Here is a 26,453-nt window from a genome sequence, read left to right on the forward strand (position 1 = left end):
CAGATATATGTGCTGCAGACAATACTTGGCACCGACCTCTGCCACCATTGAAGATTTTAATAGGAAAAACAATGAGATAAGTCGAAAGGACACTTGTTAACTTGTAACACACACTATCATAGGCCTTTGTTAGATCTAAAAAGTATTTATTGTTAGTTATTCTTATGAATCTTCGTAAAGAACGTTTCTAACAACCTGAAATAGCTGCATTATGCATTTATCTGTAATTTACTGACCTCAATATTATAGAATTGCATAATTAAGAAAATTAACTGCAAGCACGAATATTGCAACAAACTATTGTAAATATTCGGTCTGCATAGTGAAATACTAAATTAAAAGATTGTTTAATTACAAATTGAGGAGCAGATAATGACAGGTTTCTTTTGTATTATAACATAGTCTAGAAAAGAATTATCATATGCAATTGTGTTAGTAACGATTTAGAAACAAATTGCAATGAATTGTTGCATATGCATTATTCGACGGTGGACCTATTTCTTCATCGTCTGGGATATTATTGTTCGCTACAGGTTCAATGTTTAGATTAACAATTTAAAATGAATTTTCATCTTTATTGTGTCATAATTTGTTTATGAATATTTAAAGTTTTAATTAAACAATTCAGGTTTATTTTTAGACAACATGTTATAATTGGTAAAGCTAATTTATTCCGTATTGTATTCAATCTGTTGCATTATCTTATTTATAGAATATTTTAATAACTTTAAAGTTACTGTCGTGTTGGTTGCCATAACGTTTTTCTCCTACATCTGGCAAACTCTATTATTTTACTACTTAATATAAACACCAAGTGTTTTCTAAACTCATTACCAAAAGTCAAATCTCTTACTTTATATTTTCCTCAAAACAAACAAGACTACATAATTAGTATGGTCTGCATTATCCCATTCACAGTAGAAAAGGAAAAGTTTAACAAAATATAGCGACGGAATCTACCAGTAGTACCAGTGTCTTAGTAAAGGACAGACTGACGAGAGCTTCCTTTTACATATAAAAACTTAGTGCGCGTTCGGCGCTCTGATTGGTTGGTTTATTGGCGCAGGCCAATCACGGCGCCGAATGTGGTTATTATTTGATGAATGGAACTCACAAAAAAAGTTTTTATTTACTGAGATATGCCAAAAGCATGCATCGTTATAGATTTTATTTTTATTTTATTTTATTTATTTTATTTTTAAAAAAACGTTGCCCCACACTAGGATTTTCTCCTGTGTCGTGGGTGCGTTTACAAACATACAAGTTCACATGCACATGACACCCAGACCCGAAACAACAATTTGTGGATCACACGAAGAGTTGCTCCGTGCGGGAATCGAACCCGCTACACAGCCAGTTGCCCAGCCACCGCGCCAACCGTGCAGTCAAATTCGTTTATATGGCAGATTGGTAATTTCGTTTATATGGCACACCCAATTCAGTTTTGGTCATTCAATTCATCTATGATTTTATTGATGACTGTAATGTTATACTATTTTACTTTCAATAAATAAATAGTTATTTATATTATACGAAGACCTGCAGACAATATGTAACTCTACCGTGGATATCCGTGGTATAAGCATCGCAATCAGGTGATCCGTCTACCACCGTATGTCACAAAAAAAAAGCAGATTTGAAAGTACTACTTTTTATGATGAGTTTGCATAATTTTGATCCACACACCAAGTCAATTGGCTATTTCCACCTGAACTTCGGTCAAGTGAATCATCTGAGTCCATATTTTATTACTGTGGAAACCTTACTATTAGAAACACGCGATTTTAATGGGACAAAAAAAATTAACACGTGCGTAAAGAACTTACATGCGTCAAACGATTATAGTATTTATGATCATTTTTTTAGGATACATTTTCAGTTGTACCTATGTGTAGACAGCATGTCAACCTACACTTAAAAATTCGGCTTATTCCACTTTTCCCCGTTGGATGATCCCCATTGATGGGGATTAGTGAACTTTTTGTTCACTATTCCCCGTTGACCCAAAATTTTTATTTAATGGGGATAAGTGAACTAAAAAGTTCAATAATCCCCATTAGGTAGGTACGTTAAAAAAATAAAATATATGAATCATGTTACATTTATTAATTAAAAATATAACTTTCTTATACCTAATAAAATCACAGATTGTACAATTATTAATTTAAAATAAAAAATATAACTTTCTTATACCTAGTAAAATCACAGATTGTACAGTTATTAATTTAAAATAAAAAATATAACTTTCTTATACCTAGTAAAATCACAGATTGTACAATTATTAATTTAAAATAAAAAATATAACTTTCTTATACCTAATAAAGTCACAGATTGTTACAATCATTAATTTAAAATTGTAGCATGAAAATATTTCTTTCTTATACCTTGTAAAATCACAGATTGTACAATTATTAATTTAAAATAAAAAATTTAACTTTCTTATACCTAGTAAAATCACAGATTGTTACAATCATTAATTTAAAATTGTAGCATGAAAATATTTCTTTCTTATACCTTGTAAAATCAAAGATTACATTCACTTAAGTTTTTCTAAACAGTGCCCAATCGTAATTTCATTATTAATGAGTTCCATTTGGACCTCCTGTATATAATTATCGCGATTGATGCTTTTTTTTGTTTTTTCCGCTATACCTTTATTTTCAGAAACCCCCAATGCAAGAACTTCGTAATACGATGCATCTTCAGCCAACGCTGTGAGGAGCTTCATAATGTTGGGTTTCTTTATTTTCACACGCTTTTTTATTTTATTATTCCATGCTTCGACTAAATTCGTAGTGCGATGAGTCTGTCCAAATACACACCACGTTTTAATAAAATCATCTTGTAGCCATTGTCTGAGCATGTAATTTCTAAACTCCTTGCTATTATCATCATCAGGGCTTTGAGAGGCAACATAAAACCAACCCGCAATGATTTTATCTGATGGTAACAAAGCCAAAGCAGTGCTAAGTGCAACTTGTCTTCTGGTTAATTTATCTTTTGTTAGTTTGAGTTGTTTTCCTTTTTTCCATATTGCCTGGGTGAAATGGAAATAACAGCCGCTAATAGATATATTTACAAAAACATTTCGCATTGCGTTCATCGGAGCCACTTCATAGTCACATTTAAATATTTCTGGATTCCAATCAGGTAATGCAGATTTTAGCATACTAAATAAAATTTCATATGTTTGTTGATTTTTATGGCTCATGAGGGCATAAACAAGTGGCACAATGTTTATGTGTTTTTCTGTACTTCATATGATTACTCCAACGGGGAAAAGTGGAATAAGCCAAAAATTCGTCGAATTTCTTAAGGACATTTTCGACTTTATGTCAAAGGATTATGGTTGAAGATCTATTAAAAGAGTTTTATAGTGTACGTACGTGATTAATTATATGGAATTAATACTCTTTTTTTCTAAAACCAAGTTGTATCGTTATGTAGGTGCTTAATTATATTTTTTTTACTTCCTTGTAAAAAAATCTGTCGTGTCTGCTCGTCGGTTCCGTATGAATAAATATTATATTTATTTATATCTAACTGGCTTAAGAAATTATATTCTGTGACTTCATTAATTTTTTTCTCATCGTAAATACCATTGTGATAAGTAGATCGTAAGCTAGTAATAAGTAACCAAACTTTGTTTTTCCTGCACTGGGCGATATGGTCGCCAAGCGACAAAGCCCTTTAAATAAAAAAAAAAAAAAAAAAAAAAAAAAACCATTTCCGGACTTATTATTCTTTTCTCACGTGATCCCTCTGATTTTCGCATTCACTCATAAAAATAAAGGTTTTGGGGCTCTCAATTGTTTCCTTTGATAGAAGTTTAATTTGAGCTTTAACCGTGGTATTTATTCGACTGATTGAGGTGTAGTCTTGTCTATTTTGTTTTTCATTTCACGGATACTATTTTTTGTCTTCTGCGGACCACCGGTTGGAGACCACTGCTCTAACATTCCGAAATGTTTCCTAACTTTTGTCTTGTATTTAGCCATATTTCTCATACTTTTCTCAACACCCTTTCTGTCCACTTATAAGTAAAGGTTTTAAGGTATAGTTATTTAACCGATATCAACAAAAGGTTTCGTTACAACCTAGTAAAACAAAGGTTACTACATAAAACATGCATAATTAATATAACTGTTACGAAACTAATTACGAAATGTCAATATTCTATGTTTAAATGATTCATGTCAACAACCTCAGTGCTTGTGATCAACAATATACAAGCTATTGAGAAAACATAACATAGTATCACTATCGTGAGATATACTAAATTAACTAAAAATCACGGTTTGCTCACGTACGCTGTCGCGAAGCCTATTTTGTACTGTACTACTGTAAGAGTCCCTCTGTGACCCAAAACTAGTAGAGCTTTTCTCCATTAATGTACCTACGTGAGTAAACCATATTTTTTTTGTTAATTTAGTATGTCTCACGATAGTGATATTATGTTATGGTTTATCACGTTTTTATTCCTCAAAACGATAGATTATTTTACTCGTATATGCCAACCAACTTTCTAGTCAAAATCGTAGTAAAATACACACTAAAGCATTCTTTAAGAATAAAATTATCTATTAGTGAAACCCGTATAAAAATCCGTCCGGCATGTTTTGAGTTAAATGCGTACATACAGACTTAAACGCGCATTGCTTTATTTTTCTATAATAATATGTAAGGAAAGATATAAATAGGTAATGCAAAAAAGGACTATCTTTTTCGTACTGCGTCATCATCTCCATCATGGCTTTAAATTCATAATTGATGACCAATAATAGTAACCTATCTACGTCATAGCTATTAAAACACTACTTACTTGAAAATACGTCATGATTCAGTTATTCTCTGAACCGGTTCTTAGGTTAAAACTAGCATGCCTGCGAGCGGGTTTACCGGGGATCCGGCTCGAAGGGCAGAAGTAGGAACGGGATGGTTTTTAGTCAGTAAGAGTCTGACACTCCCTCGCGCCTCGCTCAAGGCGGGAGAAGTCATTGCATGAATTTCCCCTTCAAAAAAAGCATGGCTCGGTTGGTCTGCACTAACCGACGTAATCAGTAACATTTAATGATAACACAGTCCTTAGCCGGTTTCGGAACAAAATCATTACTAAGGAATAGTTTAGGTACTTATACATTAAAATGTCTCTGAGTGCGGTAATAAAAGGTCATTTGGTTTGATGTCAGACTCAAGCACTAATTGTACGGTTGATGCCGTTGCTAGGCAACTGATTATGCAACTACTTGATTCACCACTTGAGTCGGGCAACTCATCAATAGATATTTAATTTCAAATTATAATCTGAAACAATGATTTGGCACTTATTTCTAAAAATATAACTAACGGAATACTATCCTCGTTAGTCGGGTTCGATTTCCAGGTCGAGCAAAGTGTTAGTGGGCAGTTTTCGAATTGTCAAAAATTTCTCAGTGGTAGCACGAAATTTAGAATAGTGCCTGGTATATAGCAATAGGTTCACCCCTCTTGTAACACAAATGGCGAAAAGTGGCTATACATTGTACAGTGGCTTTACGTGCAATAACTTACACATCTACCTACCCTCTTCAGGGGTAAAGGCGTGTCGATAGATACGATACGAAATACTATACTAAGATTTAACATCTCCCTAACCTCCCAAGTAACAAAAGGCGTGACACAATGAATAATTACAAACACGTATCACGCTGACATCTGTTCACAATTTGACGTGTACCACGGCGATCTAATGTCAGACGGTGACTTGCCGATACCATTGAGATTACGTGATTAGGTTCCAGATTACAATACATTAATAAACATTGATAGACAATATATTTTGCTTGTACGTTCTCATTGAGAAACTTACGACGATGACAGAGAACTTGTAAGAATAGGTCTTGGTTTCTTTACCTATATTTACTCTTTTTAGAAACAGCTAAGCTATAAGTACTGTAATTCTCGATCACATTCTCGCCCATCACACGACATGGTGGACCGTATTTCTACTATCTTTATAATAGTAGACTGTAAAAGGCTACGCGCCATTGCTGCGTCTGCGCACGCTGCTTATGATGAAGAGTCCCTCTGTGACTGAAACTGGTGGAGATTTTCTACATTAATATACGTGAGTAAACCGTAAATTTTCGTTAATTTAGTATGTCACGTTAATTATTATAAAAATAAATTTAATCATTGCCAAATTACATCAAAATCAACACAGAACTTTACAAAGGCATTACAAACAAACATCACAAACTTGTATCCATCGAAGCATTCCTGCTCACCTTCTGCAGACTATCTTCATAATATATGACGCATAATACCTATATAATAGGATCACGTGACCAAATCATGGTCAAACACATAACGTATTATGTAAAACAGTTATATATGCGAATTTATTAGTATACATAATGTTATGTCGGTCGTCCGAGGTAATATATTGGGTATCAGAATGTCATGGCTTGCAAATATTTCCGGTTTTTTTAGAACTACATATAATAATAATTAACATTGGTTTGATAATAATTAGCATGCAAACATTATTTAGTTTATAGTAAACTATATTGCTTCTGTTTAAACGATTAATATTTGAAGGACTTTTTTTTTACTTTTTTTCTCCCGAGTACATCACCGGTATAAAAAGTATTTTACGTGTTCAAAGCTGCATCAAAATCTGTCAAGTAGTTTTTTAGTAAAGTAATAACAGACATGCTCACAAACTTTCTAGTATACAATACAATAGTCATTAAAATAGAAGTTTTGAATTTGAAATGTTACTTTTACACATTATTATATGTTCCTATTCAAGCCGTGGCAACTAAAATTAGAAGCATATCGTTAATATGTCAGACGACGGACAGACAATGAGATAATTAATTAGGTATTCAATGTAGTGACGTAGTTGCCAAGTCCTGTTTCCTTTATACATAAAAATGTCACATTAAATCGGTTGCTATGTGGTAAAGTTGAGCAAGAAATAAGGAGCCATTTTCCTATAATGTTTTTTGATATAATATAATTTGGCATAATTTTTTGCTATAATTTTAATATAAGTTTCGTGAGACAAACTAAATAATTTATTATGTTATCGGCTTACTCACGTTACTATTTGACGAGGAACTCGACTAGTTTTAAACCATGCTACAGGCTCATATTCATAAGCAGCATTCTGCGACTTACGATGAGCCTCTATAACAATACAAGATACCGTTAGTTGTTAAAACTTTACATGATTTTAGATGCCAGATTCAATTTTTAGACTAAAAAAATCTTGTTCAGATACCAATTTTATCGCAATAAGAAGTCAAATCTTTGGTTGTCAAAGTAATAATATAGAGATAATAAAATTCAAAATGTCATACTTGATAAGATACTTTTGCCAAAAGGCCTGAACTCAAAAAAAGCAACTTAAACTAAAAAAAGACATTAATTTGCAGTAAGTATAAAGTATGATAAACTCGTATCTGACGTCTCACTAACCGGTTGTCATAACCTCCATAAATGGCGGCACGTCATAATAACATTGTCATTGAAGTTTTTTTTTTTAGTTTCTGCCAAAATTCATTGCAGAAAAAAATATTAATAAGCCTTCATCGATCCACTCTTTATTAACTAATTTATGTAGTTTGTTCATAGGGACAGGAGCACAAGAAGAGAGTGAGAGGTTGACCAGGGTAGTTATTTTGTCAGTAAGAGGAATCTCTCAAAATTATTAACAGTACACCCCAACATTTTATTCAACTAAATTAACCCCCATAATGTATACCTAAGTAAATACCACCACATCGGTACGGACAATCAAAATGGTGCTGATAGTAGTAAAATTAAACTTTTGTATACAAGTTTTTAAACTGACATGGTCACTAACACTACCATTATTTTATCACTATGTTTACCATGTTTATTTATGTCTATGAGTTTCCTATATTTCGGCACTGTTGCAAGCGCCATGATCACTGAACATGAACTCTTCAGTTCATCCGACATAAATAAACATGGTAAATATCCCGTCTTAAGTTCTAATGATAGATTTTGTATTCAATTTACGCAGATAGCAACAAAAAAAAATTGGCATATTTTACTCTAACCTCCGGTTGTAACATTACGTAATGTAATCGAGACACATTCATCAATCTCTCACTACACATACAACGCGTAATTAATATTAATGAAACAATCACAAAATAAAACTAATCGCATCGCGTCTGTGGCGCCTTTTGGCATAAAAACCCTTTACCATTTGGCGTACGTGAAACTCGAGTAGAATACATAAGTAATGTAATAAAATTACTTATATATCGACATGTGATACAGATTCTATTGTGGTGGAGGCCATTACATTATTTTTTGAGCTTCATACTTACTATAAGCCCTATGCCTCCATACCATAATGTGCCAACCAATGGCTACCATTTTTTTGGCCAGCCGATATTGCATATGTAGCAAGAGGTTTCTTTTTGTTCAATTACAGTAACTGTCAAATAGTGAACGTGCAATAGTGTGCAACACTAGCTTTGTTGTTGTATGAAAAACGACAGGTCCACATCTGGTAATGAAAATATAGTAGCCTCACCTCTTGAGAATAGAGCATGATTATGGGTAAAATTGTGCTTTAGAAAAAGAAAAACACGTGGAAGCAACAGCATTAAAGTAGACCTTGTCTCTTTATGATGTGCAAATGACATTCAACCTTGGTAAAGAAATTTTATGGTCGACTATTAACTGTATAATGTATGAAAACTGTGATTTATGATAAATAATTGCAATTTATGCACTTTTTGTATGGAGCTAAAAATGTTAAATAGTTACCTACATTCAGACTGGCAGTGAGCAGAAACAGCGAAATTTGAGTGAAACGGGAACGTACCTGGAACAAAACGTAATACATATTAACAACACAGTCATACATACACTATGGAAATAAAACATAAGGCATATAAATAAAAATAAACGATAAAATGTATTGCTGAGTGCAAAACTCGAGAACGGCTAAACCAATTTAGATAATGCTTTTTTATTGATACTTTGAATAAGTTATGTAAGGTTTTTATGAAGTAAGATACCTATGGATAAAATACTACACAAAAAACAAATACAACTACGTTGATATTAAAACTACTACAGGTGAAGACTTTTGAACCCTTTTCGGCTGCTCTTCCATCAGAGATAATTATGCTATGCTACATTGCTGTGGATGCGTTGGCATCCACCAATCATATTCATTGGTACATATAGCTTAGCACTGGTGGAAACGGACTTAGCTATGCTATGTTTTTATATGGAAGGATGCGTGCTATAGATGGCTTTCCTACTATCATTCGAGCTGCGCATCTTCCTCGCACAGCTACATAGCTTAGTATCAGTGGAAACGGTCACATAGTTTCACAGCTTAGCTATTACATTTTCGTAGCATAGCTACATAGCACGCCTCTAAGTGGAAAAACGCCCTAAGAGTTCTACTAAACCATTAAAAACGATCACAAAAACATTAAACACAAAAGAGACACATTCACCCCTTTTTTCACAAAAATACAGCACTTTTTCACCATTTAACTTAACTTTGTACGGTCTTAACAATAGAACAGTATAATTTATCATTTGATAGCACACGACCAGACGAAGTGAAAGTATGTATAAACCTCTAGAGATGCACAAAAAATGGTGCCACCGTGCTAACACGCATTTCTTCATTTCACCGTTAAAAAATGATAGTTAGTTACTTACAAAGTTTTTTGCCCGCAATAGATTGTACGCACTTCGTTTTGTAAGTACCAGTTGCTATGGGAAACGCAACGATTTCTAATTTTCATTCCTATTACATAGAATGTCACTAAAAGTAACAGTTTACTTACGTAAATATATTGAGAAAAGCTCTACTAGTTTCGAGTCATGGACATAAAAATATAGGAAGAATTTATCATATTTCTGCAGTTTGGATTTTCTCCAGTGTCGTTTACAAACATACAACTTCACATACACATGACACCCAGACCCGAAACAACAATTTGTGGATTACACAGAGTTGCTCCGTGCGGGAATTGAACCCGAACGACTTTATCAGATATTGTTGTTAAAACCATTGTTATTACTAAACTGTCAACACCTTAAACAAATATTTCCCCGTTTTCTTTAAAACGAGAGAAGCCTAAATAAATATTTTCGACAAACAAGTACTGTGTGAGGAACAAAGAATTGTAGAGGCACATGAAGCTAACCGAAACTGACACAACTCATTAACACATATTCAACGTTATTGCTTTAGTAATTAAGTCGAAAATGTATTGTTTCCAAATGGTTAACTTGAAGCGCTGGCTGTGTACATCTCATCAGTTGTTGACTTTGTCTCGAATGATACTTTTATTGTTTTTTGAAACGCTGATGACTAATAAGCACAATTATGATAATGAACGGTGGGTTCCGTTATGGTAGATTAATAAGCATAACATTACGCCTACTACTTGTCGAAGAACTTGTCTGTACGTACCGTAATGTGCACGTCTGCTTACCCCTTCGGGGATAAAAGGCGTGACGTTGCAAGGTATTTGCCGAAGAATTACTCAGAGGTGCATATTATTTCTAATATAATATCCACCTTTCGCCATACACCAATAGAGTAGGTATCCGAGAATGCAACCCGAAATCCCATGTTCACTAGTTGTGTTTAGGACCCAGTGGTCGAAAACACAACTACACAATACTGCCTTTGTACACAGTACTACCAAAGCAGTATTGTATGTAGCGTCGGGTTTACCTTAAACTTTATGTATAAATCAATATTTTTAAGTTTTCAAATATTGATCAATTGTGTCAATATTTAAGGTTTAAAAGATTTTAAAGTAAATACCAAGCAATGATACGGTTGTTAAATTCTTATATGTTTGTCCAAATACGTGCTAATGACAAGAAAGGAATAATAAAGGGACCTCAGTTAAAATTAATGACTTAAATATGTATTCCCTTTGAATAAAGTTATTCATAGAATAATACAAGACTTATAATAGATATATAGCTATACAGGGTGTAAGCGGAACGCTCCCAAACTTCGCAAACAGGTGATGGTAAAAAACGTGTATTATTTAAAAAAAATAAAGAATTCAATGTTTATTTTAAGTAATAATAGTTGTAATCTAATGCTGAATTTTAATATAGCATGAATAATACAAACACAAAAACGATTAAAATTATAAAAACATAAACAATTTGTGGCGTTTTTCGGGAGCGTTCCGCTTACACCCTGTATACAGTCTTGCATATACATCTCTGCCCAACCTCTTCTAAGTGACGATGACTTTACTGGAATGCAAAATAGGACTGGTCCGAAGTCCTCTTAACTTGAACCGAAGACTAGACAATTAAGAATTGATAAGATCTAGTTTCTACCCCTGCAGGATATAATAATATGTTGTATCTCTTTGGCTTCTGCACTTTATTATGTATTAACTTCGGCCAACGGCTTCGCCCGATCCTATCACCCAAGTCAGGTCATACCCTGCCTGTATACCAAATTTCATCAAAATCCGTTCAGTAGTTTCAGCGTGATTGACGGACAAACATCCAAACGTATTTAGCCAATCGAATAACACATAGGTACCCCTAACTTAACGAACATATACAGGGTGACTTTGAATTCGACGTATTCCTCTCGGGAGGTGATAATACAACTAATTTCCTACAAAATTAGCCCTGAGGTCCTTGGGCGGAAAGTGGCTAGTTTCTGAGATATTCAACATTTTTGGTTTTGGTAAAATAATCCCGAATTGATTACAAAAACATCAATAAATAAAAAAATACTGGTTGGATTTTAGTAGTTTTAGTTTTAATCAGTTGCCAATACATCAGTTATCATTTACAAATACTAATAATGGTAGAAATACCATTCGTTTTAAAATAGCAAGTAATTTCTCATCAAATTTTGTTTTGTGTCATTAATTTGGTCGAAAGAAAACTGGATTTATTTACGAAAAAATATATATGACACTAAGCATACAAACTATTAGAAAAACTTCCTTGGTTTATTAGCTACCCAGAAACATAAAATTATTTACAAAATTCTTAAAAATAAATGAATTAATTGATGATAAGTAGAGTGTAAAGAGAAAAGGGCAATTTCAAAAACATCTTTATTTGCAAAAATTTGTTTGAAGTAACCTTCCCTACGACAAATACATGCCCGAACACACTTCCTTATCTTTATGACGGCACTCTGGGACTGAATATGCGTCTTAATTTGTCATTATCTTCAAATATGTTTCGGAGAAGAATTTCGATACACGGTCAATTCCATCTGTATAAACAAGGGACTTCATGTACAAAATCAACTGGCGTTAGATTCTGGTCATTGTGCATGCCATGTAGTCATGTAGTGGGATCGCCCTGCCAATATAACACGTGGGAACCGATGTATCCAACCACTGCCTCACAGTAGTTCGATAGTGCACTAAACAATCGTCGTGTTCGAATAAACTCATAATCTTGTTTCTAAATTCAAATTTAAAACAATGATCCTAGCTCATTCCTTAAAAATTAATTTTAATTCTCACCATTTAAATTGTTGGGTTAAAGCCAAATGAGAGCCCAATCAAGTCATTATTAATTATACCTATCCAAACATTTGAATCAAAACCGTATCCGTGGACCTGTTGGTTTTGCTTTTTTAGATTTCGTTGACTTTTTTGGGGCTAATAATGGATATTGTGATAGTTTGATCAGAGCACTATCGATCTACTGTGCGGCAATGGTAGGATGTCTCGGTTCCCACGTGTTATATTGACAGGGCGGTCCCACTACATGACTACATGGCATGCACAATGACCAGAACCTAACGCCGCTTGATTTTTACACAAAGTCCCTTGTTTATACAGACGGAATAGGCCGTGTATCGAAATTCTTCACCAAAACATATTTGAAGATAATGAAGAAATTAGACGCATATTCAGTCCAAGAGTGACCGTCATAGAGATAAGGAAACGTGTTCAGGCATGTATTCGTCGTAGGGAAGGTTACTTTGAACAAATTTTTGCAAATAAAGATGTTTTTGAAATTGCCCTTTTCTCTTTACACTCTACTTATCATCAATTAATTCATTTATTTTTAAGAATGTTGTAAATAATTTTATGTTTCTGGGTAGCTAATAAACCAAGGAAGTTTTTCTAATAGTTTGTACGCTTAGTGTCATATATACTTTTTTTAAATAATTCCAGTTTTCTATCGACCAAATTAGTGACACAAAACAAAATTTGATAGGAAATTACTGGCTATTTTAAAACGAATGATATTTGTGCCATTATTAGTATTTTGAAATGATAACTGATGTATTGGCAACTGATTAAAACTAAAACTACTAAAATCCAACCAGTATTTTTTATTTATTGATGTTTTTGTAATCAATTCGGGATTTTTTTACCAAAACCAAAAATGTTGAATATCTCAGAAACTAGCCACTTTCCGCCCAAGGACCTCAGGGCTATTTTTGTAGGAAATTAGTTGCATTATCACCTCTCGAGAGGAATACGTCGAATTCAAAGTCACCCTGTACATTACATTATAAACATTGCACCAACAAAATTAATTTTAACCTAACGTGACGTTACCTGTCAAATGACAATTGGCATATTTTAAGCTTATTACAAAGTAAATCCTATTTATTTTTAGCATCAATTTGTCTTCTTGCGAAATAATTAAAAACATAAATTATGATGGAATAATGTGAATTTTCTTAAATGATCTGCCAGTCGTATTACGCAAGCATAAAAAATAAAATTGACACCTAAAATTCCCGAAGTTTTACGTAACTATACAATATTAGACATAAAAAATGGCACATAAGTACTAATAACATTAATGAGGTATTTTTAAACTAACATATGCAATTTTCAACTATGTATGGCCTACGTAAACAAAATGAATAATAAGAAATTGCATTGCAATGCAAAATACTAATTTACGTCAATTCTACGTACTTAGGTAACAAATTAGGTGTCTAATTTCTGCAAAAATGTTTGAAAAGCGAAAAAATCGAAATAAATCATAATAAAAAAAAATATGTTAAATAAACTGCCTCTTTGGTCTATTGGTCGCAAGTGCAACTGCCGGGCAAGAGGTCTCGGATTCCCGAGTCAGGCAAATTATTACTGAATAGCACGGAGTCTGTAAATACATGGGACTTATAACATAAATAGTAAAAAGTGGGTGTACATTGTACAGTGGCATAACATGTCAATGTGCAGGTACTATAGGTATGTTAAATAAAACAAAATGCAGCACATCAACCTGTCAAAATCTGTCATTTATTTGCATTGCATTTTCAACTTTAAATCAAAACAAAAAATATGAAAATCTAATAAAGACAAAAAGAGTAGGTTCACGTGCTGCCGTCTGGACAATCCGTGCGACCTTGCTGTCGTTTTGAAGGCTGGATATTTCGAAATAACTGTCTTACGATTGGTAGTTTCGAAATACCTGTTTCCAACTCACTTTGATGTCTTATTATTACAAACAAACAAATAAGTACACCTTAATAATATTAAACAAGTTTTGTATCGTTATGATATTTGTATTATCAATTTTTAATAAATACTTGAAAATTCTAGAAAATAGGTATCCTATAAAAATGTAACAGGAATGTTCATTCCTATTATTTGAGTGTTTTTTTTTATCTCATAAGCCTGACGAAAACGAACATACGGATCGCCCGATGATAAGCAATCGCCGTCGCCTATGGACACCCGCAACACCGGAGGCGTTACAAGTAAGTACAGGCGGCCCAGTCGTGCCGAAGCACTTAACACCACAAATAAATTAACAGCAAAACTAATTCTAAACGAGAACCATCAATACTTATAGCTAGCAAACATATGACTTAATTTACCATAGACATAAAAATACGACCATCAACGTAAAAATATCCAAAAAACAAAAATAGGAAACGGATAAGTTACATCGTCCGCGTAACGTTTACATTTGGCAGAAAACAAGTATTTATTATAGAGATGTTAATACCACATTAATTAACAGTTTTAAATCAATGATGTGACTAACAGTTGTGCTATTTTTATAATGTACAGGTTTATCTGGAGGTTAAGTGTATTTGTTTAATCTGTAGAGCTTTTCCGGGTCTTTGTGTTATGTGAAAACTTTATTATTAAACTTAACTTAACTAACGGCTTCAGTAGATCCTAGCTGGTATGAAATAATGTAAGATTTTGGTTAAGTATTAATAAAAACCGGATCCTGAAGACGTTCACTGTCGAATTAAGGGTCGAAAGGATCTTTGTGATTGTGGACGTCTACTAGTTTTTGCTTATGTCACAATTCGATGATAACTTCCGTTCTTTTCAGGCTTTTTTTTAATTATCTTGCTTTATGGTGATTTTGTGACATTTTTAACCACGATGGACCATGCCCATTCGAAACCACTCGAAACAACTATCATAAATACTAGTATGACAACCAGAATCAACTTTACATGCACTCCACTGAGTGCCAAGTCACAATATCTTCAGATGGTAAACATAGTCAGTTACTATCACCTCCTCCAAAATCCACCCATCATCAACCAACCTTAAAAAACATAGCCTAACCTATGAACATCCGGCTTAGTCATAGTCATAACTTCACATTTTCTACTAAACAATCCCCCACATTCAGTCACCAAATCGGGGTCAGTAGAATAGTAAAGAAATGCGTGTTAGTAACAACTTAATAAGTTTAAAGATGGTAAAGGCGGGGACATAATTGGATAAATTGCAAGAAGCCTGGTATACGTGACTTATAGACGTAGAAGCATCTAGAAACAATATAATTTTCAATAATAATGACAAGGTCTGTTTATAAAATGTCTTGTTTTAAAAACTAGTTATGTTAAGCGTGTGAAGTCATTTTATGGTCTAATTTGGGGTTGTTGACTTCCTTGTTAAAATTCTGATGGTTACTGACTGATTTTTGGGTAATAGTAGGGTTAAGTAGACGAAAAAGTGCCGTAAAAAGTTATCATCCAACTTTAACGTCTTGTACAACTTCTGAACAGGAGCCCCGGTAAACCCGCTAGGCAACTCCGGGTTACTCAGGTCCCTAGATTTGAGTTAAATATAAATATTTTGGCTTTTAACAGTGTAAACCCAACGACCGTACAGATCAACTTTCGTATTCAATATTATCTAGGTTAAACAGCAAACAACCCAGATTTGGGAAGTTACATAAAAATGGAAAGTGTCCGATTATTATTGTTGTCTAACCTCATTGGGTGCATAATTACTGGATTTATAACCAGTTATTTAATATTCATTTACGTAAGGATATAAAAGGATAACTTCGAGGAAATTAATGCTTGATGTCAAACTACTGATGTAAACAACCAATCAGAGCACCGAATGCGTTCTCGTTTCGATTACTTTAAACATAAAGCAAACTTATACTAAGGGTAATGTGATAGGAATACAGGACGTGTCCACACAAGAATAGTGGTCCAGCCCGAAGGTTACCGGGGCTCCAGATCGAAGAGCAGGAGTAGGAACGGTGTAGTTTTTAGTCAGTACGAGTCTAAGCATTCGGATGGAATTGAAGCTGATCCATAAATGAAGTGGTGTTCAATCTGTGAGGTTGATACCATCGGGATCATTAGTCACAAAACGATGAGCCTATCCAGATAAATGGCCGCTTAAACTCCCACATCCAGTTTCTCGTACAGTAAAAAATTGTAAAAGTCAATGTCAGTCCAAATAAGTTTTGCCCATCCTAAAAGTTTTAAAAACGTAACGTAAAAAATTCTAACAACAATTTTTATCTTGGTCATGAATCACGATTTATCTTTGCCCAAAATTACATCCAAACACGTCTAGCAGTTTTTGCGTTCACATTTGACATACATCAACATATAACTACGTATCGTCTTAACTTTCGCATTTCTAATATTTAGCAGGATTTATTTAAAGTTTACCTACACAAACTTCGTAGGTACCAAAATATAAGCTCAAATTGACAATGTCCTTCAATAGATTTCTGACTTTGTCACAAAAGCATAAAGTCGATACTCCATTAAAGAAATTTGACAAATTAGAATAGGTTGATGAGCCGGTGTCTACATTGTAAGTACCTACCTATGTGTGAAATATCTTGGACAAATCAACTTTCACTGTTTCGCATCGAAACTTCGAGACAATCTTAAGATGTTATAGAAAGTTTTAGCGTTACTGGTATGCGGGTTCGATTCGATAATGCATATAATATGCACGATAGTTGCGCACGCTTCCTCTATTTTATAGAGTTGATAGGTGCGAGTGTGACAATATCATTTGGGTGTGCCAATTGTTTCTAACTTTAAAATAAATAAGTAAAGGTTCTATTGTCTAATTCTAATTGTACATAAAATAAGGTAAGCAGTAGTTCATTTAGGCAGCTGCAAAATTAAAAACCTATGGTATTTAAATAAAAGAGCCAGACAAGGGAACATTAACGATTCAGTATTCTTATTACTTAAAACCCAAGTCAACTTCCTTAGAAGCTGATAAATATCATAAAGCAATACTACACAATACATAAAGTATCGATAAACCTGACAGCTAAACAAACGGTTAATTTTAAGTTAACCATTCATCACTACAAACAAACTGTCAGAGTTAATATGTTTACTTTTAAAACTTTTAGCAGTGACAAATCGGTGAATTCCATATGAGATAGTGAACCACGTGAGATGATATGTCAGATGTCCCGGGTACTAGATGTCCATGCAGGATTAAAAGAGGTTATGTTTAAACCTAATTCATTTATAAGTTTTTAAACTGACATGGTCACTAACATTAGAACTTAAGACGGGGTATTTACTATGTTTGTTTATGGCCAGTTCATCCGTGATTATGGCGCTTGCAACAGTACCGAAATATCGGAAACTCATAGACATAAATAATCATGGTAAATATCCCGTCTTTATATGAAACATGGTACCGTTCTAAAGACAATCTGTCAAGTTTAGATCATAATAATATCACCGCTATAATGTGGAAAAGTTCTAATGATACTAATTATTTTGATAACAGATTAGCAATGTGAACTTATGAGAAATATATATCTGAATATCTCTTTGGGGCAAAAGTTATGAATTTTAACTGTTAAATATTCTTTAAATCTCATACAAACGATTTTGATAAACAGCAAAAACAACCCTAATGAAGCCTTTTCAAAAATGTACTTACAGAGCAAAAACACTAATTTAACAAAAATCCTTGTAGAGAAGTTTGGTTTAAAAAATAGCAATTAATTCTCAGTACTTGTCCTGTCTAGAGGTCAAAAAGAAACAATGGAACTAAAATATATATCTCTTTTAACGACCATTTTTAGTGAAAAATATCCTTTTGACGAAGATAAATGCTTTGTTTTCAAAGAAAACAGAGGTAGGTACCGTTGATTTCTTCCCACGAAAAAGAAATTTTAAAACGAAGATAACAATTGAAAATATAACCCAAGTAATTTTCCATGTTTTTCTATGCAAAAGTGCTTCTAAAGTTATTACCTAGATAGAATTACTTAGATAATTTTTAATAAAAGTCATATATAAGACGTCCTTCTTTTATCGTCACTCCTTTTTATCCCCGACGGGGTAGGCAGAGGTGCATATTGTGGCACAAAACGTCACTGTACAATGTAGGTACATCCATTTTTCACAAGTTATCTTGTAAGTCCTATTTAATAGGTAGTGAGCCTATTGCTATATATCGGACATATTTCCAAACTCCATGCTACTACTGAGAAATTTACGAAAGAATTAAATCCGACACACGGCCAAAGACTTCCAGATCGGCTAGTGGGAAGCGAATAGCATATATGAGTAGTAGCTCCTTATCATCTTTAAAATAAGGTTCATTCAAAAACATTTATTCTAGTTAAAGGCACTTTTGTCACGTCACGACACACAAAAAATAAAAAGTGTCAGTCTGTTCGGTCAGTCCTCTAGTGAAGCTATTTCATTTGTCATTGCAAACCCTTGAAGGGAAAAAATACCAAATGATAATAAGTAATACCTAATTAATGAGTTACACCTGACAATTTGAAATCAAATAAAATACCCAAAAAGATAACTAAAGATTAGACGTAGGTAAATGAGTAAATTCTTTGCGATAAAAACAAGGACGTTAAGCTAAATCAATGTCGATTATTTGACAGTTTATCGTGGCGTTATCTTAACAATTTGATAATGGTTTTATTATGTATCGTATGTACATTGTATCTATTGGGTGACTCTTAGGATCTATACTGAATGAAAAAACCTAGCTTTTGCCTCGTTGTATGCGGTCTAATGGCTAGTCTGAACTCTCTCGCCTATTCCTACGCCTACCCCCATGGGGGACAGGCGTGAGGTAATGTATGTATGTATGTATTTTCTTTCACACTACATTTATTTTGGCCTTGAGCTTTACCTAGAAGTAGTCTAGATTCTAGATTGTAAAATGAAACATTACCCAAGAGTCTGGCTTGCATTTCGTAAAGACTTGCATGCAGTATGTTCAATTGCAGTCTAAATTTAGAATCTAAAAGACTTTAGGCAAAAAGATGTAGAAACTATTTGAAAGTAATCACTGAATAAGTGTCTATTTTGGTCTCAATGATAACAGCTTTTAAATGAAAATAATAGCGCAACCAATTGCTCTCGCTGTTACAAATACAATCCTCGTCTGTTGTCGTGCATAGTTCTTACGATTATGGGCCCCGTGCGGGGTTTGAAATTAGTCGAGTACCCTTCGTCAAACAGTAGTACTCGGTAAGTATAACATTTTGTAAAACATAATGTTTAAATAATTAAGTCTTATTCAGGGTAATTTTAAGTAACGTTTTGTTAAACTAATATTACTGTATGTTGTTTAGTTTACGAAATGTATATTTATTATTTAAATACACCTACGTTTCACCTATTACCTATGTTAAGCAAAATACTCAATAATAAGTTTCCATATACAACACTTTCGAAATGGAAAAGCCTAGAGCATTAAATATCTAACTATACATAGTACATAGACTATACATAGTTACTTAATGACAATACATTAACGAACACATTCTAGAAATACCTCGAGCAACTGACTAATAAATCATACAAATATATACATATGTACTTACATATTTTGTATGTGTATGTACCCTGTCAGATTAACATAATGTTTTTATATGAGTTTTTGTCAGTTTGTAGGTACATCTTTGTTATATGGTTTATGTTAATTATTATAGTTAGGAAGTAGGCTCGTTCTCGGTCATGACCTGTTTCAAATTGAAGGATTGCAGATATTTTATGTTGTCAAAGGACATAAAATATTGTGTAATTTATATCTCAACACCGTTTTTAATGTTAATTTTGTATTCTGACTCTTGGGTACTATCCCGAAAAGTTCTTCTGAATAAATTTTCATATTTGGAAAAAAATGGAACACTGTTCAAACTGTTTTCAGAATTGTACCTATGCATTGTTATTAGTCCGGCAACGTCACGCTATTTCACCCAACGTCGCTGGCAACACGTCTCGCAGAACATATTTTGCACCCTATTGTACCCTTGGCTATATTAAATAAATCGTCCATATTTTAAAAGAACAGTAGGTAATTAGGGAACATCACAAATTAACAATTAATGTATCCAATCTTACAATGAACGTTTAGTAAGCAATTAAGAACAAACCCGTTAGTTTATAAAGCCAAATACATGAGCTCATCATTAAATAAATGCAACTCATCATTCTACAATACAATGCTTCTAAAATTAGATTTAATTACTTGTAAACTAAAATTAAAATGTTTAATAAATACTGCTAAATTCTATTTACTTTCTTAATGTGAGAAGTATCATTGTCTTGATTGTATTAATATTAATGCAGCGACACATGATAAGTGACAGATGACAGAAGTCGCACATAGACGATCGACGAACAAATCCTACATCGCACATATGAAGTTTACATGCGAATAAACATGGATAGAAAATCCCAACGAACAACAGTTGGGCAGTAAGCCCGCCAGGCACGATCACCTCGCCTGGCTAGAGGATTCACCTTTTCTTAGAGGACTTTACTCACTATTCCCTAAATAACTAGAGATTAAAACCCGTCTTTGACTAATGCTTGGTGTAGCCAAGCTGTGCAAAACCGCAATAGGTTTACCCCAAATTCAAACGACCTTAATACAATACGTAACATACTTAGGAAATTTTGAAATGACTACGAATTTCCATTATATACTTTCTAGGTCGATTAAATACTACTGAGCGTTTCTATGTGTGTTGCTTCAAATATAAAAGGAGACTCATAGTTCTAAATCTAATGACAAAAAACAACTGCTGACGCTATTTGAACAATAAAGAAAAACATAACAATATAAAGTTATTTTGAGATTTCCCACCGATATTATTATTTTAGACTAACTTGGTAATCAAAGACATCAGAATCCGGTTAAACTTAACTGAGGAAAACTTGCAGTACGCAGACTTTTCAAAAAATATATTTAATTAGTAGATATCAATATTTGTAAGTTTTTAAATTTTTTGTCTGTCTGTCTGTTCCGGCTAATCTCTGAAATGGCTGGACCGATTTTGACGGGAATTTTATTGGCAGATAGCTGATGTACTGAGGAGTAACTTAGGCTACTTTTATTTTAGAAAAAAAAATAGTCAAAATCTGTCAGAAGTCATTATTATCTGCGGACGAAGTCGCGAGCAACAGATAGTAAATCATGTGGACGATCAATAACTCCAGATATACAGCTAAACTATGAAAAGTGTTTGAAACTTTTAGGGCAAACCTCATACATAGATAAACACCGCCAACTAGATTCCACAAACATAATATTTTATGGGAAGAGTAACACATGGTTACCTTCAGACCGCTCGTAAATGTCCGTCAAAGAAAATACAATCACGCTGCCAAACGAGAACTAGGTACTGCTATAAAAATGATTACGTATTTGCACTAAATGGATATAAGTAGAGATGAATTATTCGTTAGATATGTGTTAGTTAAATTGAGCTGCGGACTACCTAGTGGGTTTACCGGGGCTCCGGCTAGAAAAGCAGAATAATGAAATTTGTTTTTAGTAAGTAAGAGTCTGACACTCCCTCCCTTAAAACGGTAAGTAAAGTTAGGGGGAGAAACATTTGTTGGAAAGCCAATGTAATTAAAAAAAAAATACATAGCCTAATGAGAGAAAGTAAACACAATTCAAGACTAAGACATGCAATTATATTAACATTGAACAAATTATAGGCAGTAATGTACAAATTATACTGTAACACAACTCAATAGAGAATAAATTGCTATACTAATTTCATACTTCGGATTCTTCTAAAACACCAAAAAGTACTGACTATCTCGGGAATACAACTTAAAACCACTTACTCGTCAATCAATAACAAATACAAGCAAAAACAGGGCTTCTGTATAACGGAATAGAGGCTAGAGACAATAGCAAAGCATAAAAAGAAGGTCAGTGAGATATAATTTATGAAAAAACCTCAACGTTCCACTCCGTTGATAATTACATGTATAACTGTGAGAAGGCGAACAGCTGATTCATATAAGTTTTTTTTTAATACAATCTTGACCGATATGGAAACGAACGTACATTGTTATCAACTCTATTGAAACTTTAGGAGACAAAAACGAACAAAAAAATTCTAAAAAAACATCTATCAAACAGTTTAAAAAATAAAGATAAAAACTTACCAAAATCAATATCCAATAATTAAAAAGAGAATATTAACAATCACAATACAATACAAAACACCAATCACAAAACACCACTGATTCGATTTTCGAAACTCGAGAGTGACGTGACAGGCGCGTGCGACTCGTTCCGCGGCCGCAGTTAGACTGATGCACGGAATATCAATACGCTTGTATCTCGCTAAGTACTGTAGACAACGCTACTTATTTTGTAAGATTCCGCTATAAAACAAAGGAGTTTTTCGTGTTACAGTACTTAATTATAATAATAGGCTTGTTATTTTCCCGCACGTATAGGGCACTGTAGGGTTAAGACCAATTTTCGATCACTTTAGTAAACGTATCCATAATTACCGTAAAAGAAAAATTGGGAAACTTAAAGCTTTCGGTATACCAAAAAGTGATAACTATCATTGTCGGACCTTGGAATTTTGTTCAGAATTTAGTTACTGATAAAAAGGTAACACTTTATGCTACGCAGGAAACTATCCCGAAAAATAAGGTGCTCATGTCGTACTTAATTTCCAAAATATACTGTTGATACGAGTATCTATTCAAAACTAGAAAATAAGCAGTTTTAAATTGGAATGTGGGTGTAACTACCCAACTAACAATTTTGCCCTATAACCAAACCTTATATCTCAAAAAAGCTGGGTAAATGATGTATAAAGGTTTTGGTGGTGACTGATTGTTGTGTAAAAGCGTTTGACAACACAGTTTGGCTCTATAAGTTTATATAGCAAAAACGACCTATTAATAGTTGATGTAAAGGTTTACTTCACGACTTTATATAGCTGTTATAGTCAGGCGTTATAGCAACCTCCATTGTGACTAGTATACAACGATTGAACTTCATAACAGTTTTGACTGTCACCCTAATGCGCCTAATTTGCGCAATAAAGGTTCGAAACGAACTCCTATGAGGTCGTTTGTTAAAGTAGAGATGACAACTCAGGAATAGGACGATATTACGATATTGAGGGTTTTAAGATCATCGTTACAGTACACAGTACTATAGTGGGCACAAAAAGTCTACATCGGAGTGATTTGGTGATACAGCTGAGTTTCAAATTATATTTATATAGCTTAATTGTCTTATAAAGGGTTGTTAATGCCCATTATAGCTGTAGTGATAAACTTATATCACAAATACACTTTTTAGAAGCAGATTGTTTTTTTATAACTATTATAGTTCCTCTATTACGCAACAGTACTATAACGGAGATCTTATGTGTTTTAAAACATTATTATTGTGTATAAAGTTAGGCTAGCAATGCTTTTAAATGATAATTCCGTTTTGTAAAAGCACTTCTATCGCTCTTTTACAACAATATTGACATTTTGATTCAGTGTAATTAATGCGACAATATTTTTATCTATACTAATATTATAAAGCTGAAGAGTTTGTTTGTTTGTTTGTTTGAACGCGCTAATCTCCGGAACTACTGGTCCGATTTGAATAATTCTTTTTGAAGACCCAATTATAGAAAATGGTTCCGTACAAAATACAGTTCACGTCAGTGATGAAATGGAGAATAATTCATTTGTGGACAGCGATTCCAGGTGTGACAGTTTTTCAGATTGTTTGATTGTATATGTATATGGCAATAGGCTCACCACCTATTACATGGGACTTACAATATAAATAATTGTGAAATGTGGGTGTACACAGTGGCATAACGTGCCATAATGTGCACCTCTGCCTACCCCTTCGGGGATTAAAGGTGTGACGATATGTATGTACGTAGTTATACTTCTCTGACGTCAAACGTAGTACCTACACAGATTTATAAACCATAACATTTATTCATTAACAAAAGTATTCATCATATTTATGGAATAAGGACAAAAAATAAAACAAAAATAACAAACAAGCTCAAAAGGAACCCTAATTTCATGTAATGGTGGATGTAATCTATCATAATGAGTACTATAGTAGAGTTAAGGAAGCTGGAACTATGTTTATAACTTAAAATAAGAAATTATTTTAGTAAAAGCTCATTAATTCGAAGGGGGCATTCAAATATGTCGCAAATCCATACATAGTTTATCAGTAAAATTACAGTCGCACAACATTTTCCTCGTAAGAGACGAATAATTCGATTAAGTACAAAATAATATCTTAGTCACCACGATACCCCGTCACTTTTCTTATTTTTTTATTTCTCTTCTAAAACACTGAGACACTGCAGCGACGTGAACGAATGTAAAATGAATGAATGATGAATTTTAGTGATGTAATGGAATCATGAACTCTTTTACAGTACCCAAAAACACTTTAGTAGTGCTGCGGTGGCTTATATATCACAAAATTGTCATGCCTGATACCCTTATAGTTCTACTTTAACACTGAATGGAGATATAATTGCGCCACTTTCTTTGTAGATGCACCTTCTTTGGCCTTTTATTTGACCACCGTTTAGTTTTTACAAAACGTTCTATGGCCTTCTATAAAACTAACTTTTGTTGGTTGGGTACCTAATATCAAACATACATAATTCAAGTAAGATTACTTCGATGATAATGACTGGTTTAACCAAGACGGTCATCAGCTAAAACCACTTCCAAACGAGATTTGCAAACTTCTTTCGAATTGAAATGAAGACATAAATTTAAAATGCACCGCAATTTAAAACCAGAAGCGTAATCAGGCACAATTATATGGCAATAAGTCAAAAGGTAATGTAATAACACAATTTTACAACAAATTATATTGATAACAAATATTATGTTGAAAACAGATTTCAATGTAGAAACAGATAAACGCAATCATTACTGGATCCACGTAATTTGATAAGCTGATAAGCCAAAATATTATAATTACAATAATTATCTCTAATTCATTCGATTACGTTTTGGTTTATACCAGGAACCATTCAACATTGGGTCCAATTTCCAAATTATACCCTAAAAAGATACCTAATTGTACCAAACGGGTGAGTCAAAGTATTATTATTTAATAAAACTTTTGCAATACTCGTGATGATGACACTAATTACCTAATAGGCGCTGATTACGCAGGTAATGAAATTAATGAACTGGAAAATGATAATAAGACTAAAAAACTTACAACTCAAAATAAAGAGGGAAAGACTATGTAATAAGTGGGTTCTGCATTCAATTGTATGGATGAAAAGATGGACAGATTGAGTGAGGAATAATATGAAGGAGAAGGGAATAAGATAAAGGATGACGATAGACAGGGAAGAGTGGATGAAGAAGAGATATTGTACCGACTCCTAGTAACTAAAAATTAGAGCAGGTAGATGATAATAATAAAGAAGGAAAAAAGACTGTCAGGCTTCTGGTTAAAACATAGTCGAAAGAATAAAAATATCGCGATTTTAAATTGAAGGTTTATAATTGCTAATCTTCCGTCTATTAATTTGGAGGTAAGAACAATGTTAACATGTTTCACAGCGGTTTGACAATGAACTTTGTCAATGAAATTGCATTGAATGGCAATGACGAATAGAAATATTCCTAAAGATTCTCGTTTAGTAGCCATTAATAATATTGTCTGCCTCGATGACCTAATAGTTATCTAAACTTTTGGAAACAAGATCCGAAGCTCCATCCATATTCCAGAACAATCTAGATATGCAAAAGGTGAAACAGTTTCAAGCTTTAGTATAGTTAACTTTAATTGCTCTTATTAAGTATTACTTGTTGCATAACTTAGTTACTTCTGGCAAGTGGCAAGGTTAACCTCAAGGGAATCATTTATACATGAAATCGATGTTATTAGTCATTCCAAGTAATCACACGACACTTCTAT

General features: G+C 33.4%; 1 protein-coding gene across 6 annotated transcripts in view; it reads right to left on the reverse strand.

The window, feature by feature from the left end:
• The window catches only part of LOC118281897 (ATP-binding cassette sub-family D member), a 94,164-nt gene that overhangs the window by 33,975 nt on the left and 33,736 nt on the right, over window positions 1-26,453 (reverse strand). Inside the window, exons 1-2 of one of the 6 annotated variants that reach the window (XM_050699204.1) lie at window positions 22,676-22,832; window positions 8,798-8,851 (exon numbers count right to left, since the gene is read on the reverse strand). The exons of 1 other annotated variant lie outside the window; for it this stretch is intronic. The gene's annotated coding sequence lies outside the window, so the exon portion shown is untranslated. Of the gene's footprint in view, window positions 1-8,793; window positions 8,852-22,675; window positions 22,838-26,453 lie in introns of those variants that run through there. 4 more of the 6 variants (XM_050699208.1, XM_050699206.1, XM_050699203.1 and 1 more) reach the window with 4 other exon arrangements.

This window comes from Spodoptera frugiperda, chromosome 16, assembly GCF_023101765.2.
Source record: "Spodoptera frugiperda isolate SF20-4 chromosome 16, AGI-APGP_CSIRO_Sfru_2.0, whole genome shotgun sequence".
Lineage (NCBI taxonomy): Eukaryota > Metazoa > Arthropoda > Insecta > Lepidoptera > Noctuidae > Spodoptera > Spodoptera frugiperda.